The sequence below is a fragment of the Nicotiana sylvestris genome, chromosome 8, assembly GCF_000393655.2.
Source record: "Nicotiana sylvestris chromosome 8, ASM39365v2, whole genome shotgun sequence".
Classification (NCBI taxonomy): domain Eukaryota; kingdom Viridiplantae; phylum Streptophyta; class Magnoliopsida; order Solanales; family Solanaceae; genus Nicotiana; species Nicotiana sylvestris.
In genome coordinates this window covers 16,047,323-16,053,322 of record NC_091064.1, presented here as the reverse complement: position 1 = coordinate 16,053,322, position 6,000 = coordinate 16,047,323, and the positions used below count along the sequence as shown (strand labels likewise).

General features: G+C 33.5%; 1 non-coding gene across 1 annotated transcript; it reads right to left on the bottom strand.

Moving 5' to 3' along the window:
• Positions 1–1,474: 1,474 nt before the first annotated feature.
• LOC138876620 (small nucleolar RNA R71) lies at positions 1,475–1,581 on the bottom strand. Its single transcript, XR_011401965.1, has one exon. It is a non-coding gene; the product is annotated as a small nucleolar RNA R71 (small nucleolar RNA).
• Between the last annotated feature and the right edge of the window lie 4,419 nt (positions 1,582–6,000).

Sequence of the window (6,000 nt, the reverse complement as noted above, 5' to 3'; positions counted from 1 at the left end):
AACTCTTTTTAAATATAAACTTTTCAGAAGAAATTTGTCTTAATTTATAATTTAAAACACACCTTTCATCAATTTGGTTCTCTCAAATAGGAGTCAAAATATTATAAGTTTGTAGCTTAGATTGTCCAATCTCTGTGAGACGATATCATAAACTATACTAGAATTTGACAGAGTACGAGCAGAAAATCCTATACACACAAGCTTCGTCAAATTTTTGGCGCTGTTGCCGGGGATTGGCACACATCAACTTCAGATTAAATATTTTATTACTAATTTGAGAATTTATTATTATTGTTAATTTTCCCTTCAAAATGTTATCTCCTACATAATGCTATCATAATTGTACTATTATTAGGAGCAATTCTATATAATATTGTAAAAAAGCATCTAAAAAAAAATCTCTCATAGTTAGTACTTCAACCTACTCTATTTTATATTTTATTATTATTGTTAGAACTAACATCTATATAATAGTATACTATATTAGTTTTGTGATCCACAATCTCATTTTTTTTATTTGTCATTTTTTAAGTATATTTTATTATTTTTATATTATTATAATTGTAAGTACTTGTTTTTACTATTCTAGTTCCAAAAGTATCTTTTGTACTATTCTATATTACTATTATAACTATTACTTTTACTATATTTCTATAAAATAATATTTTATTCAACTTTTTTTAAGTGATAGTACTTTAATCCTTCAACATACTTGATTTATTATTGATTTTTTTTCATATAATATAATTAGTATTATATTATTTCTTTGATGGTTAGTTACAATTTACTGATTTAGTTAACTATAATATTACCGTACTATTTTTTTAATTCATTTTTAAAACTATCTATTACTATTTTAGGAACTATCTTTATTTTACTTTAATTTCAGATAGTTTATGACCTGCTCTTCTGCAAAAGAGTTGGCCAATTACGATCCTGAAATTGAAAAAACTTTTGCGATTGTGCGGGAAAGGACAAATATCGTCTCAAAACATAACTTGTAACAGAATGGAGTACCAATTAGAAGATGATAGCAATCCACTACAAATTCCACCACCAGCTTATGTAGAGGAGCAGTTTGATGAAATGGCGCCAAGACAAGCAAATAGAATCCTAAGGGATTATGCTAGACCTGATCGCTTTAACTGTGAATCTAGTGTCAGGAAACCTCCAGTAGCAGCCAATAACTTTGAAATCAGGACAGGCCTGATTCAAACAATTCAACAATCTTGCATTTTCACTGGTGATCTAAGTGAAGATACACATAGTCATTTAATTGACTTTTTAGAATTGGTTGAAACTGCAAAATATAATGGAGTACCTCCTGAAGCAATTAAGTTAAGGCTATTTTCTTTTTCTTTAAAAGGAGAGGCCAAAACTTGGTTACGAAGTTTGCCGCAAGGGTCTATTACCACATGGGACCAAATGACTCAGAAAATTTTAAATAAATATTTTTTTCCCTGCTAAAACAACAAAGTTAAGACAGGATATATCTAACTTCTTGCAGACTGACACTGAGTCAGTTTATCAAGCTTGGGAAAGATTGAAAACAATGTTAAGGAAATGTCCACATCATGACATTCCTGAACATATGCAGTTGTACATTTTTTATCATGGTTTGAAACCATCTTCTAGAAATGTAATAGATGCAGCTGCAAGAGGTTCCATAATGGGAAAAACCACAGAAGAAGCATTGCAATTGCTTAATGAAATTTCTGAAAATGTCATACAGTGGCCATCTGAGAGTGTAATCATTAAGAAAGCTGCTACAGTAAATCAAGTGGATGCTTTAAATACACTAACACAACAGATTGTTTCTTTGGCAGAAAAATTTGAATCTTTTCAGGTAAACACACAACAACCAAGCCAGTCTGAGGCTTGTGACTTGTTTGGAGGAAGTCATCTAAACCACGAATATCAAGCAACCAATCAAAATGATGAACAGATCAATGTCATCGGATACAAGATGTATCAATTTGGAAGTCCATTAGCACAAAAACATCCAGGATTTCAATGGAGCAATGCAAATGGTGCTGAAAACTCTCAAAACTACCAAAAGCAACAGGTATAGAGTCCACCCGGATATCAAAATCAAAATCGTGGACAACAAAATTTCAGGCCTTATCAGCAAGCAACTCCATATCATCAAAGGCCTCAACAAGGCCATCCAAGTCTTGATAAACTTTTGTACAAGTACATTAAGGTTACTGATGAAAAAATGAAAAGCCAAAATTCAGTTCAAAAAAATCTTGAAATTCACTTAAGCCAATTGGCAACTCTTGTGTCTGAAAAGATTCAAGGTCCTTTACCAAGCAATACAGAGAAAAATCCAAAAGAACACCATAAGGCCATTGTCTTACGGTCAGGTATGACTCTTGATGAACCCTATGCAAACAAACAAGAAAAGAATCAATCAGAACAACAGGTAGGCAAGGGTGAGAATGTTGAGACACCCTCTCAACCATCAGAAGAGAAAGAAGCCAAGAAAAAAGAAGAAGAAAATACTAAAATTTTTACTTTTTTCCCTGTTACAATTCCCTTCCCACAAAAGATGAAAAGAGAAAAGTCGGATAATCAATTTGCAAAGTTTTTGGAGATTTTAAAACAAATTCACATTAACATTCCTTTTACTAATGCTTTATTGCAAATGCCTTCATACGCCAAATTTTTGAAAGAAATTTTATCAAGCAAAAGGAAATTGGAAGAAGTTTCTGTGGTAATGCTTACTGAAAAATGCAGTATTATACTTCAAAATAAGCTACCACAAAAACTCGGTGACCCAGGTAGTTTTACCATTCCATATACTCTGGGAGGAGTATACATTGAAAAAGCACTTTGTGATTCTGGAGCTTCAATAAATTTGATGTCATTTTCTATTTTTAAAAAATTAGATCTTGGTGAAATGAAAGACACAGGTATTTCACTTCAATTTGCTGATCAAAGTACTAAGAGACCAAAGGGAATAATTAGAAATGTGCTTGTAAGAGTAGATAAATTTGTTTTTCCTGTAGATTTCATAGTACTTGAAATGAAGGAGTGTCCTGATGAACCAATTATTTTGGGTAGACCATTTCTTGCAACAGGCAGGGCAATCATAGATGTCCATCAAGGACAACTAATTTTAAGAGTTGATGAAGAAAGAGTTATTTTTTATATGCAAAAGATACTAAGATTCTCAGAAGATGATACGTCATCTTCATGCTTTTCAATTGACATGATTAATAATCTTATAGATGAATTCAAAGATGATAAATTAATTTCTGACTCAATGGAAAGATATTTGGCAAAATCTGGCACCACACAGGATGAAGATCTGACTTTCAGAAGTGATGCAAAATTATTGGAAAAAGATTATGAGGAAAGGGACATGCAATTAGAAGAAGTTCAACCAAAAATTGAACTCAAGACTCTCCCTTCTCATTTGAAATATGTCTATCTTGAGCATGAGTTATTTCCAGTAATTATTTCATCTTCTCTAACTACAGAACAGGAAGAAAGATTGATTGAAGTATTTAAAGCACACAAAGGAGCCTTGGGATGGACTGTAGAAGATATCAAGGGGATTAATCCAACAATTTGTACGCACAGAATCCTCATGGAGGATATCTACAAACCGATAGTCCAACCCCAAAGGAGATTAAACCCAGCAATGCAGGAAGTGGTAAAAAAGGAGATTGTAAAGCTTTGGGCGGCAGGTATTATTTACCCTATTTCAGACAACCCTTGGGTAAGTCCTGTTCAGATAGTACCAAAAAAGGGAGGTATGACAGTAATAAAAAATAAAAATAATGAACTAATACCTACCAGGACCGTCACAGGATGGAGAGTTTGTATAGATTATAGACGTATTAATGATGCCACTAGAAAAGATCACTTTCCTTTGTCATTTATTGATCAAATGTTAGAAAGAATTGCAGGATATGGGTTTTATTGTTTTCTTGATGGCTATTCAGGGTGTAACCAAATACCAATCGCACCAGAAGATCAAGATAAGACTACTTTCACATGTCCTCATGGAACATATGCATATAGGAGAATGTTGTTTGGTTTGTGCAATGCTCCTGCCACATTTCAGCGTTGCATGTCAGCAATTTTTTCTAACATGATTGAAAAATTTCTTGAAATTTTTATGGATGATTTTACACTTTTCGGCAAGGGTTTTGAGGATTGTCTTCACCATTTAACCTTAGTTCTTAAGAGATATGAAGAGACAAACTTAATTCTTAATTGGGAAAAATGTCATTTTATGGTTACTGAGGAAATTGTTTTAGGACATAAAATCACTGCTAAAGGATAGAAGTTGATAAGGCTAAAATTAATCTTATAGCAGGATTACCTCATCCCACAACTGTTAGAGGCATTAGAAGCTTTCTAGGTCATGCAGGTTTTTACAGACGGTTCATAAAAGATTTTTCAAAGATTTCAAAATCGCTGACTAACCTTTTAATAAAAGATGTTAAGTTTGAATTTTCAGGTGATTGTATGAAAGCCTTTGACACCCTTAAAGAAAAATTATCAACTGCCCCTATAATTGTGTCCCCTGATTGGAACCAACCTTTTGAGGTCATGTGTGATGCTAGTGATATAGCAGTTGGAGTTGTTTTAAGCCGGAGAAAAGATAAGATTTTTCGTCCAATTTACTATGCCATCAGGACAATGAATGAGGCTTAACTAAATTATGTCACGACTGAAAAAGAACTACTAGCAGTGGTATTTGCATTTGATAAGTTTCGTTCCTATCTGATAGGAACCAAGGTCACTGTTTTTACTGATCATGCGGCTCTAAAATACCTCTTAGCAAAAAAAGATGCGCGACCTAGATTGTTAAGATAGATTTTACTTCTCCAAAAATTTGAGCTCGAAATAAAAGATAAAAAGGGAACAGAGAATCAGGCAGCTGACCATTTGTCTAGATTAGAGAACCCCCCACTTGAGTTATGTGATATAAAAGAAGAGTTTCCTGATGAACATATTTTTTCTATCAACTCAGTTGTGACTCAACCACCCTGGTTTGCAGATATTGCAAATTACTTGGTTGGGAAATGGACACCCCAAAATCTTACTTACCAATAGAGGAAAAAGTTGATATCTGATGCTAAATATTATTTGTGGAATGACCCTACTTGTTTAAAATTTGTGCAGATAATATTATCAGAAGGTGTTTACCAGAAGAAGAAATGATCAAAATTTTGTATCATTGCCACGATGGAGCAGTTGGAGGACATTATGCAGCAAATCGAACTGCCTTTAAAGTTCTAGAAGTTTGATTTTTCTAGCCAACACTTTTTAAAGACGCTCATGCCTACGTTGCACAGTGTGACAGGTGTCAAAGAACAGGTAATATCACTAAAAGAGATGAGATGTCATTGCAATCAATACAGGTATGTGAAATATTTGATGTTTGGGGAATAGATTTTATGGGTCCTTTTCCTTCATCTCATTCTTTTGAATATATCCTTGTGGCTGTGGATTATGTTTCAAGATGGGTTAAAGTCATCCCAACAAGGAAAAATGATGCTCAAACTGTGTGCAATTTTGTCAAGAAAAATATTTTTACCAGGTTTGGTACACCACGAGTCATCATTAGTGACCAAGAGTCTCATTTTATGAATAGACAATTTTCACCATTATTGTCAAAATACGGTGTGACTCACAAAATAGGAACACCATATCATGCTCAAACACAAGGTCAAGTCCTGAAAAAACGGTTGGAATCTCCAGAAAGACTGGGCTTCAAAATTAGATGACACACTGTGGGCATATCGAACGACATTTAAAACGTCAATTGGTACGTCTCCATATCGATTAGTCTTTGGAAAAGCTTGTCATCTTCCAGTTGAATTAGAACACAAAGCTTTTTGGGTGTTGAAAGCATTGAACTTTGAATTAACCTCTGCTGGTAAAAATAGATTTTCTCAGGTGAATGAATTGGAAGAACTCAGATTAGAAGCCTATGAAAATGCCAAAAAATTTAAAGAAAAAACAAAAAAATGGCACGAC